The sequence below is a fragment of the Phoca vitulina genome, unplaced genomic scaffold (assembly GCF_004348235.1).
Source record: "Phoca vitulina isolate PV1807 unplaced genomic scaffold, GSC_HSeal_1.0 scaffold16, whole genome shotgun sequence".
Classification (NCBI taxonomy): Eukaryota; Metazoa; Chordata; class Mammalia; order Carnivora; family Phocidae; genus Phoca; species Phoca vitulina.
Window position 1 is genome coordinate 15379555 of NW_022589719.1, and position 12873 is coordinate 15392427.

General features: G+C 38.3%; 1 protein-coding gene across 1 annotated transcript in view; it reads left to right on the forward strand.

Annotated features, from left to right (window-relative positions):
- The window catches only part of IFTAP (intraflagellar transport associated protein), a 63650-nt gene that overhangs the window by 17071 nt on the left and 33706 nt on the right, over positions 1-12873 (forward strand). The window lies entirely within an intron of this gene.

The following is a 12873-nucleotide window of genomic DNA, read 5'->3' on the forward strand; positions in this document are numbered from 1 at the left end:
TTTCTACAGCAGTAGAGATAAAGAATTTTCTTATAATTTTATGTCTTTGCTGCCTTTTCAAGAAGACTGTGCAATAAGCATCCATTCATTTCTTTCTTTTGATAGCTGATCAGGTGTTGGAGACCGATGCATGTAAATACCAACATTTTTATACAACCAAGAGTTGCATTATGGAGTCAGAGCCATTGCATTTGAGAATTAAAAGGGACCTGAGAAATCATTTTGTGTAATTCCTTTATTTTTGAAGAACTGTAACTGCAAAGAGTGGAGGTTTTTTAAAGCATATTTAAAACTTTTAAGAAATATAGTATAGGCTATGGAGTTACAGTGCATCCATTTGGGTCCTGGCATGGCCACTTTTTGGGGTAGGTGATCTTGCGCGAGGGGTTTGAGTAAAGGGGGGTAATAATAGTACCTTAAAGGTTGATGAAGGTTGATTGAGGTAATCCAAATCAAACGCTGAGCATGGTGGCTACCACATAAGTACTTAATGAATGCTGGGTATTGTGTTGTTGTCAGTGTTATGACAGTGATGCTAGAGTTTCTGTAGAATGGAAACAACCCTTTAGATGGGAAGTGATAAACTAAAGCCTAAAGGCCAGGCCCATGTTGTGTGTTTCATTATGTGTCTTGTGTTTTTTCAGTTGAGCCAACATTTAAAAGTTGGGAAATTTTACATAAAAATATTGACTTTTTTTTTTTTTTTTCTGATTAAGAGAGAAGACCTGTTACCTCTTATTTCCCTGATGGCAATAGCAGCTAGAGCTCGGGAGCCCTTGCCCTGTGAGCCCCCTGTTTGTCACACCCTCTGGCACTCACACATTCTAAAAATGTGTGTATATACTTCGCCTGCTTCATTCACCCAAGTGGCTCCTGTAGGCATTTGAGTTTGTAATCTTTGTTCTGGGTTCTGCTTTAGACGGCCTGCCACTGGCTTGCTCTCAGTTTGGTCCTTTGTGGGTCATTGGTCCACATTTGTGAGGCAGTTGGTTCTCCACCTTACTGCACTTTGGACTCACTGGAGGGTATTTTAGAGCATGGTGATTCTGAATCTTAGCTGGGGCCCAGGAATCTGTATTTTGTAAAAATTCCTCTGGTGGTTCTAATGTGTACCCAATTGAGAACAGGGAGTTTCATAATCTCCTGGGGTGATGACACTTGTCAAGATACTTGACTTCATGATTTTAAGTCATGACTCATGTGTCCTTAACAAATGTGTAAGAAGGGTATTTACAATGAAGAAAAGGAAGATACTTGGAATATCGATATTTGTTTTGTTTACACTTTTAAACTGTGGACTGTTTTTGTTTACACTTTTTTTTTTTTTAAGATTTTTTATTTTTTATTTGACAGAGAGAGTACAAGCAGGGGGAAGTGGCAGGCAGAGGCAGAGGGAGAGGGAGAAGCAGACTCCCAGCTGAGCAGGGAGCCTGATGCGGGGCTTGATCCCAGGATCCCGGGATCATGATCTGAGCCGAAGGCAGACGCTTAACTGTCTGAGCCACCCAGTGTTTTTGTTTACACTTAATGGAAAAATATTTAGTGGAAATGTTTAATGGAAAAATATTTAATATTTCCATTAAAATGGAAATAGTTTACTTTGGGGCTCTGAATGATCTGTTTTGACAGGATATGTGGATCAAATTAATCTTGATTAATGACCAAATCATCTTTTGGTCTATGAACTTGGGTTTGGGAAGATGTTTGCCTTCTCTGAGCCTAATGATTTTGTTCCAGGCTCTCTGTACCTAACAGAACAGTGTGAATGGTTGGGGGTGGGTGTTGGAAATAAGGCTAAAACTAGCAGGATTAATACATTCTGGCATTTTGATAATCCAGATTATTTTGGAAATTACTTGTAAAGCTGAGTTTATTTTCATATCTGAAAAAGTAAGAACTTCTTGCAAGCACTTGGATATTTTAAAGAGGTTCTGATGGGCTTTTTTGCGGTAAGGGGGATATTCTGTTTTCACATTTCTGTAAGGTCACTGCATGCTGAGAAAGAAACTGTTGCAGATGTGGTGACTTCATTGCGAGTTCTGTGTTGGGCCCCAAACTGAGCTGAAATGATGACGCAAGTCACATAAACTGCATCCCAAGCACACTTTTTTTTTCTCCTTTCAAAATATCCCTAGGCGCCAGTTCAGATTATAAACTAATGACCTGAAAAAATTCCTCTTAAAGCACAAAGAATTGTGAGTGCAAAAAATGTGTCTTAAATCTGTCTGCATCCTTGGGTCCCTCCTCCCCCTCCTGAAACATTTAAGTACTTTCTGAAAAACCAAACAGCACTTAGGGACAGCCTAGGCATCGAGTGATAGCCCCCAGAACTGATCTAAGTGAATGTGGTTAGTTCTGTTCTACGGAAGACATGAAGGCTGTTTCTTCAAATTTTTCCCCTTCTTTCCAGCCCTTCATTTGTCTTGGTGGGCTCAGTTGTTTTGCTGATGCATAGAATCTTCTCTCTGTGAAAGTGGTTATCATCACACACGCTCATGTACATTTCTTGAGAGAGTTTGGTTTCTCAAGTCTATTACAATTTCCCCTGATTGATTGTTCTATTTACTTTTATAATAGTTATATGCCAGGATGCTTATAGGATTCATTTTCTTTCCAAGAGTGTTAAAAGGGTCAGTACTCCTATTAAAAATATTTCCCTGGAAAAAATTAAACTACAGCCTGATTGAAAGAAATTCACATCACTGCTATAGACTGTTAGAAAATCGTTGGAAACTGTAAATATTGTAGCAAAATTCTCGCTCCAGTACATTGATGTCGATCAATTGTTGCTGTTTTTTTTTTTTAAAGCAACTCTGGTTTTTTTAATCATGGTACTTACTTGATAATAAATACATACTTGATAATAAATACAATGTTCTATCAAAATGTTTAAAGAGACGCATTAATTATTTGTTTTAAACAGTTATAATTGAATTCTCAGTAGTGTCATCAGTTCAAGAGAGTAAGATCAAGTCGTGAGATTTGTATTAGAAAATCAGTGTGCAGATTTTGGTTTTATTCATTATTTGGTGACGGTGTTATTATATTATTGATATTATTGTGGGTAAAGATAAGAGGCTAAGTTTCAATCTTTGGCATCTCAGTTTCTTTGTGAAGGTGATTAATTTACAGGTCTTTCTAAACTATCCATCTAGAGGAAAAATGTGTTTTTCTCTCCTTGTCTGACATATTTCTGTCGTTTGCTTAAGTTATAAAAACACAGATGTGAAAACGTATTTGATTTTCTGTTAATGCATTTATTCATTTATTCATTCATTAATTCTGTGTCTCCCGTGGTCTATGTATTGTTTTAGGTGATGAGGATCCAAAAATAAGATATAGTTTGTGTTTTCAAGCTCATAGTCCGGGAGGAAAGATAAAGAAGTAAACAAAAACTTACACTAGTGTATGATAAGTACCATAATGGAGGAGCTCATAGGAGGGCCCTGCAGCCCCTACTTGGTTGGGGAGGGCAATAAAATCTACCCATTGGAGAAGATGTCTGGTGAGTCTGCGGTAACCACTGACCCAAAACTTGCCTTGGGTCCTGAGACATAAATAAAATAGAGTGCAGGAAGTTTTGACAGATCAGAGCCAAATTGAAAGATGTTAAAAATGCCTCCGTTGTTGATTGTCCTTTGGAGCATGTTTCCATTTGTTTTAGTACTGATATATACATTCTTTAAAATAATATATGGTGGAGGTGGAGATGTAGCCTTGTTTTAGTAAGGGTGAGAGTTATTTCTAATTTCCTTCCACCCCAGGATTACCACATGGTCTGATTTGGAAGCCATCTGCTCCCATTTTTTAGAGCGTTAATTACTACTCATATTGTGGTCACACAGAAATTATATATTTAAGAAGCCAGTGACTTAGAAATGGACATTCAATCTTTTCAAGTCCATTTTGTTACATATAGTAGAAACCCTAGGGGGTGGTTACAGTAGTTACACGCAATTCTCAATCTCTCTCTCTCTCGCTCTCTCTCTCTCTCCACCCCCCACTGTTATTCTGATTTTGTTCTTCAGGCTACATGATTAATTTTCATTAAAGTTACCCACTTTACCAACTGTTTAACTTAAAATAGTTTGGAAATTGAAATGAATCTACTGAGGCGCGCTTGGGCGGCTCAGTCATTGAGTGTCTGCATTCGGCTCGAGTCATGATCCTAGGGTCCTGGGATCAAGCCCCGCATCGGGCTCCCTGCTCGGCGGGAAGCCTGCTTGGCCCTCTCCCACTCCCCCTGCTTGTGTTCCCTCTCTCGCTGTGTCTCTCTCTGTCAAATAAATAAATAAAATCTTTATAAAAAAAAGAATCTACTGTGATTTTATGATTAACTGTTAAATAAGTGTGTTTTTCATTCTTTCCTTTTAATCTTAAAACACATAGGATCCAATTCCCAAGTGATTCTACTGGTTTTAATATTACCACATAACAGCTTTCTATGCACTGCTATATTTATCTACTTTAACCTGTTTTCTTATGTCTAGATCAAAGATTTTAGTTTCTGATTTTGATGTGTGAGTTCGTTTCTAGTTCTCTTTATGCTATTCTCATTTCACTTGCAATACTTTGTGCTTTTAGTGTTTTATTATTCTTTCAACATGTCTTTGAAAAAAATCCCATCAACTCAACCTCCCTCTCCCTTCATACTTGTTAATATAAGAATTAAATTCCCCCTGAGGTAGAACATTCAGGACAAATAGCCAATGCCTGTGGCTTTATAAACTGGTGGTGGAGATTGTTCCAAACTCTTAGAGTTTCAAAACCTCTAAATAGGTTTCAATTTTTCTTAGATTTTAGTAATCTTATGTAATCATAAGAGAGCTTAATCCATATTTTTTACTTCATTCACATTTAGTTCTTTAAGGAACTACGCCAACGCTCTATCACCCTTGCAAATTTCAGGAATGTACAGTTACCATATGATGTGATCATTAGGTCCACATTGTCCAGTTTGGAGCCATTAGCCCATGTGGCAGGCAGCTGAGTACTTGACTTGTGGCTAGTGCAGCCCACTGAGTTTTAAATTTCACTTAATTTTAATTAGTTTAAGCTTAAATAAAAATATTGCTACTCAGTTCAGTTATTAGAAAACTTTTAAATGTGTTTGGGACAACTTGGGTATGTGAATCAATTTTTTCAAATGTAAATTTTATGAAATACAGAGTAGTCCCCCCCAACCCCCACCATTCGTGGCTTCACTTTCCGTGGTTTCAGTTACCTGTGGTCAACCAGGATTTGGAAGCAGATGGTCTTCCTTCTGAATTATCATCAGAAGGTCATAGTAGCCCAATGCTAAATCACAATTCCTGCCTCATTCGCATCACTCCATCTCTTCCAATAGGCATTTTATCATCTCACATCATCACAAGAAGAAAAAGGCTGAATACGGTATAGTAAGATATTTTAGAGAGACCACATTCACATAACTTTTATTATAGTATGTTGTTAATAATTATTCTACTTTGCTATCATTGTTGTTAATCTCTTACTATACCTAATTTATAAATCAAACTTTATCATAGGTATGTGTGTACTGGAAAAAACCAGTATAGATAGGGTTTGGTACTGTCTGCAGTTTCAGGCATCCGCTGAAGGTCTTGGAACAAATTCCTCATGGAAGAGGGGGTGACTACTACAAATACAGATCAAGTATTTCTGATGAAAAATTCACATCTGAATTGAGATAAGCTATGAGTGCAAAATATGCACAGGGTTTTGAAGACTTAGTATGAGAACAAAATGTAAAATATCTCAATAATAGTTTTATTTTTAACTACATCTGAAATGACAATATTTTGGAAAATTGGCTTAAGGAAAATACATTATTAAAATTAACTTTCTAAAATTTTAAAAAATGTGGTTGCTTGAAAATTTAAAACCACATCTGTGGCTTATGTTATATTTCTACTGGGCAGCACTGCTATAGACCAGTAGTTCTTAAGCTTGGCTGAATATCAGAAAAACTTTTATAATGTCAAACTTGTATAGGACTAAAGATTTCCAGACACTATCCTGGGCTTATTAAATGAGAGGCTCTATAGTGAGGGGTCTAGGAATTTTTACATTCATAAGACTCTTAACTAATAATTTGGCTGTACCACTAGTTTTGAGAACTGCTGGTTTACACTACAATTCTGATAATGCAGTCCCCCACACAGAGAAACAGACGTTTTTGAAAGGCAGAGGCAAAGGAGGGGAGAAACAATTGGAGTCAGGGAGCCCAGCAAGGACCCTGAACAGAAATACCTCTGTAGGGGTATGGCCCAGGGCCGGGGAGGGGGACACAGAGAGCAGGCAAGGCCAATGAGACCCTGATGGCACTTGGCAACCGGTGAGTGACAGAGGATGAGGGAGAAGAAAGAGTCAAAGATGAGTTGCAGGTGTCTTGCCTGGGAGAGGCCGAGGCCCACAGAGGCCGAGGGACTTGTTCAAAGGTACACAGTTCTCGTTTCTGGAGGCTTCTGTTTCTTTCCTTATTGAGCGTCTGTTCTGTCAAGAGCTTAGAATCCTGGGCTGGGATTTGCTTTACACTTCCAGACTGATAAGTTTTGAGTCGTCAGTTCAGCCAAACGAATATCACTAACCCGTACTTGACAACTTCTAGAAAATGTAATTAAAAACGAAAGTGGTGACAGCGCATAAAACAACACACTTCCGAGGTTGACATATCATTTTGGCCCCCAAAGCTGTTTTGAATTGGAACGTTAGAAAAGCACATCTTTAAACTTCCGTAGGGGTACAGAGAGACTTTTCCCAATCTGAAGGATGCATTTAAGATCTGCTGTAGAAAAATACCGCAGAGAAAAAAATAGCGAAAGCAGCTAGCCCTCTCACCAATCTCAGAGCAGGAAAGGATTTCAGTGGAGCATAAAACCAGCTTTCTCTCATAAAAGAAAACACCACAACAAAAAATAATCCTTGCTGTGTAGCTTTTTGCGGTTGTTTTCAGTCGAGTATTAGACGGAGCCCGGTGGGCTTAACATTGTTTTGATACCCTTGTAACTGGCAGATTGCCTGCCAGAGGAAGCTGGAAACGAACGGCCCGGCTTTCTGCTTCCAGGTGGCACTCGGGCCCCATTTTCGACACACTTGTTATCAGGCACTTCAATTCCCTACTGAATAATGAGTGGTGTTTTTAGTTCACAGGCCATTTGCAGTGTCTTTCTGTTACTCCTTTTTTTGTTTTTTTTTTTTTTTTCCGTTAGCCACACTGAGAAAAAAAAAAGGCAGCTTGGGAGGCACGTTTGCAAATGTAAGTTTTAACAGTGAAGTGCAAGGTGGAAAACAGCCCAACAAATAGCAGTAACCTTCCTTGGACTTAAGACATAGGCCATTGGGATGTTAATCTCAAGAGAAAGTTGTAAGAGGCATCCCAGGAGGACTTGCTAATGAAAGCAACCAGGCAATTAAAAAACGCCATTAATTAGTCTGGCATCCCAAGGGCGAGAATAAGGGAGCCCTGTCAAGGCTTTTCATTGACTCTTTTTTTTTTTTTTTAATTGCTGGAAAGAGTAAAAAAAGAAAAAATTTCATGGTTTTATATTGATTTATATTGGTTTTATAGCAGTAGCCATATGTATGTGACTTCTTTGTCAAACACAGTACCAAATACCACCTAGAAGGCTGAAGGAGGACAAAGTGTTGAATGAAGTGAAATCATATCTAGCGGAGCCCAGTGGAAGAAACAGCCCCAGCAGCAGTACCCTCTTCTTTCTCTTTGGGGGAACATCTGTAAATTGTAATTAAGCAATTTTCATTTGTTTCTCTATTCCTTTTGTCATCACTAAATCACTCCATTTAGGGAACAAATTGACAAATTAAGAGACACAGAAATCTGCTGGTTCAGTGGTGGAAGGAAATTTCCTCCCTCAAATTATGATGCACTTTGAGCTGATTAAGCTATTTTGTTTTAGATATATTAGCGTAAATGTTCAGCTGCGGTTGTTACAATTCATATTCTACCCATGAATATTTGGTCCATAGATAATTGTTTGTTTTCTGTGCCTGCTGTAGTTCAGGTATAATTGGATAAAGGAGAACAAATGTGTTTATGTATTTACAACATTTTGAATTATAACCATTAAATTTATTTTTGGCAGTGTTTTTGATGCATAGTATTTTGTTGCAATAAATTTATTTCTCAGTGAAATAAAATATTATGAGCTTTTAATTTGGTTGGTGTACAAATAAATAATTTTCTTCGAATCTCTTTATATGTTTTGAAGATGTATATGTTATATATATTTCGTGTGTGGATATAAATGAGAGAGGTGAATTTTCTTAGGCAAATGGAACCTTTACGAAATGTAAGCAGAAAACTGCTAGTGGCCAAATAAACTATTAAGATGGTCACAGTCACCTTTAAGTGGCTGATGGAAACAATATTGAGTGAGTGCACAGTTGTTTTGTATGCATTTGTCTTTAACTTGAGACGTTATTTTTACTAGTCATTGTTAAATGTACTGTTGTACTTGAAGAGGAAGAGTAAATTACATAGCTTGAAACCGAGGTGGTCTTAAGACTGCATCCTTTGATTCAGTTGAATGGATCTGTATTCAAATCTGGGTGGCTTTCAAATCTGGAATCTTTCAGCCATAGAACAATAATATTTTCTTTGAAATGGTCAGCTAAACCCAAAGGAATACGAACAGGAAACTTTATCGCAATCAAACTCATATCTTCTTTGTATGAAAATCAAACCACAGTCTGTCTAGTTTGAGATTGTTAGTGTCTTTTTTTTTTTCCCCTCCTACTTGGATTCCCTCCAGATGAGATAGATTTAAGTGGCACCAGTTAGCTCATTCTCCTTGAAGCGCACTGCTTCTTTAGCACAGAGAAGAATCATACCATTTTCATGTGTTTTTTGGGCTTAGCCTGCCTTTGCCTTAGGTTTTATTTTTTTTTTTAAAGATTTTATTTATTTATTTGACAGAGAGAGAGACAGTGAGAGAGGGAACACAAGCAGGGGGAGTGGGAGAGGGAGAAGCAGGCTTCCCGCTGAGCAGGGAGCCCGATGCAGGGCTCGATCCCAGGACCCTGGGACCATGACCTGAGCCGAAGGCAGATGCTTAACGACTGAGCCACCCAGGCGCCCCTGCCTTAGGTTTTATAGTGTATGGATTGCTGATTAGAAAAAAGGGATTGTGGATCAAGTGCCACATTTTCCTCCTCTTCTCCATCAATTATGCTTTGTGTGACTTACAGCCAGTCATCTAATTTCTGGGTATTAGGCTTAGTCCCCAATTAAAGTGTCAATGCAGTTCTTCTTGCAAATGTTGAGGTCATTTCAGTATTGACTGTGTTCCTGCTATATTTTAGGCATTGAGCTAAAATCTGGATATAAGATGAATGAGACAGAGTCCCTCGTCTGATATGTCATTCTTACTTATTTCGGTGTGCTCTGTGTTTCACATGCTCTAGATGTGTGAAGGCCCATGAGCAATCAAACAGACTGTATAGTTAGAGGTCAATTGGTAAGCTAATACTAACTACTCTTTACAGAGTGCTGATGTAACAATATGCAGAATATTGCCTTTGGTCTGGGGGACTCAGTTTTAGATTAGAATAAACCCTCTATATGAGTTTAGAAAGGAGCAATCAGAATGATTAGAACAGTGGATTTTTCAGACTGCTTTTTCTCCTTTTTTGACTTCAAGCCCTTTTTTTTTTTAATATTTTTTATGAGGGATGCCCTGAAGTGCCCTGAAAAAAAAAAAAAATGAGGGAATGTGAAAGACATGTACAATTTAAGTGTGCTCTTGCATTGCTCTAATGCTTTGTGCCAATGAATGAGTCCCGGATTATTACAGATCTGTGCAGAAGATGTTATTCCACCTCATAAAGTTTGAAAACTCCTAAAAAGCATTTATTTGTAAAGGGATAGGAAAAAAAATGACTTTCCCTGACTTTCTCCAACCTGTGTGAATAAAAGAGGTTGTCTTAAGTCGATGCATCGTTGTGTAGGCAAGCAGAAGGAGGGCATGACTGATCTCAGGGTGAAGGAAAATTTTTTAGGTTGATGGGGTTTAGTTTTATGAAGAGTTTAGTGTACTGCCCTTATATTTCTCACTTTGTCGCGAACAGGGCCAGTGTAATGGAAAGGGTTCTATTCAAGTTTAGGATTCAGAAGACCCGGTCCAGGCATTTATTAATTCTTTGACACTGCAGGCCTTCCACTTAATCTCTCTGAATCTGTAAATCAGGGATAATTCTGCCTGCTCAGTGTGTCTCATATGGTTGTTAGGTGAATCCGATGAAATATACATGAAGGTACTTTGTAGTTTTTAAAGATGTACTCCAGTGTAGTTTTATTTATGGGGACTAATTATGATTTAAAAGAGAAACATCAAGGTTAAATATTAAAGAAATCCTGAATCTACAACATAAAAAAGATAAAATATTGTTTATAGTGTTAGCTGTCCACATCCTGTCCCTTGATGGAGTCAAAAGCAGCTCTGTGTGGTATGTATTGTGTAGTGTCTATTGTATAGTGTGAGACTACACAGTTCAGGGAATAATGCTACACTGGCCTCTGGTGGAGAGATTAAGTAGTATGTTTACACAGAACCTTTAAGCAAAGGTATTTATATACTTTGACAAAGATATCAGATACTACATCTTTTTTTTTTTTAATTGAAGTATAATTGACACACAGTGTTACATTAGTTTCAGGTATGCAACATAATGGTTCAACAACTCTGTACATCGTGGTGTGCTCACCACGTGTGTAGCTACCATCTGTCACCATACAACACTGTTAAAATCCCACTGACTCTGTTCCCCGAGCTGTACCTTTCATCCCTGTGACTTACTCATTCCATAACAAGAAGCCTGTACCTCCCTCTCTTTTTAAGTCTCAATTTTTACGTTCTACTCCAAGGAATCTTCACTTGGGAGTCTTACCTTAGGTATCACCTGGGAGGTGCTTATTAAAATGTGAATTCTTGGGGGAATCAGTCCCCAGATTTTGGTTCAGCAGTGCTAGTGTACGGACCGGGAGCCTTGACTTCTGGACCAACTTTCAGAAATATGCCCTAAATGAGGAGGGCATATGCCCTAAATGGGGAGATGTGTGTATTCCATAAAATTCTCTGCTTTTGTATATATTGCATTTTCCTAGGAATACGGTCCACAGCTTTCATGAAATTGTCTATACCCCCTGCCCAGAGGGTAAGAACCATTATTTTTCTTTAACCATAATTTTTTTGTTTAATGTCACCATTTTATATTATTTAAAAGGCACTTTGACAGTAAAAAAGAATAATGGGTTCCAGGAATAATTTTACTGTGATCTTGCTGATCTCTGATACAGTGGCTAGGGTATGCTTGCTTACAGAATTTTAGGGTGGGCTTTGGTTCCGCATACATTCTGTCCCAAGTCTGAAGGATCATAGAGCATGTATGTACAGGCCAGAGTTAACTCCATCCCAGGGAAATGTGGCTCCTTGTGTTATTGCCAGAGGAACTGTGTTCTTTATGAGCATTTCGCGATTGGCAAGTGCACAGGCAAGAGTCTTGGGAGACCACATGGGCATAGAGGCATCTTGTCACTTGTACTTCTAGGAAATGCGCCTCCAATAATTTTGGTGCCTTTGGTACCTTTTTTGCTGTATATTTTATATATGAAGATACTTTTAGAGACTTACTCAAGTGTAAAATTTTATGATTAGGTAACTAGGATTTAAAAGAGGGACATCAAAGTTGAATATTAAAAGAATCTTGAGTCTATAATATAAAAAATGTAAATGTGAAATATGAGGGATGCATATGTATTTTTTCCTTAGTATTTCTAGGAACGACTTTTTAAGAAGGAAGGAGATACATATAGGTATTCTCCCTAGATTAAAGTTTAGAAGAGACTTGGTTAGATAAAATGCTTTTTGCCTCTATAGATAAGTTTATTTTTTTGTTCACGTAGGAAAGTTAGAAAATACAGAGGCATGAACACACACACACTCACACACAGACAGGAAAACGAAAAATACACTCTTCCTATAGCAGTAACATTTTTAGCTGCTCCATGGTCCCTTGGAATAAAGATGACATTTCCCAGCCTCCTTGCAGCTGGGTATAGCTGGTTTCCTAAGTTTGTGCCAATAAGAAGTGAGGGGAACTGATATGTGTAACTTCTGGGTGATATCTTTAAGAAACATGTCCCAGACTCTTTTAATCCTCTTTCCCCGGCTGGAAATAGGCAATTGTGAGAGTGGTTCTTAGACACAGAGATGGAAGCCATGTGCTGAGGATGGTAGAGCATCCTGCCAGCCTGGATCCCTGGACCATCTCATGGAACAGAGCCTGCCCACTTGCCCTAAACTGTTGCATGAGAGAGAAATAAAATTCTTGTTTGAGCTGCTCTATTTTGGCGCCTCGTTGATATAATAGCTTAAATCATGCCTTCACTAATGACAGAAGGGAACAGAGGTACACACTTTCCTCTCTTTTCTTATCCTCTTGCCTGGGGCAAGAGTATGTCGTGCACCATCGTGGACCAGGTTGGAGAAGGGTGGTGCCCTAGGGATGGCAGGGCAGAAGGGAAGAAGGAGCCTGGGATCTAGAATGATTCTGTGAAGCAGAATAACCATATTGTTATGGATCATCTGCATCTCTATTAGTGCATGAGAGAGAAATAAACTCCCATCCCATTTAAGCCATGCTTACTTCAGGTGTCTGTTTCCTACAGCTGAAGCTACATCCAGTTAACTAATTAATAAAACTGGAATCCTGTGTCTTAGAGATAAACCATGCGTGTAGACCTCCTTGCTGAATTGTTCTGTTTTATTAGTTTGTTAATATATTAATTGTATAGATACAATTATTAGCTACGAACATAGGACTTAGAGACAGCCAGGATTTGAATCTGAGCTC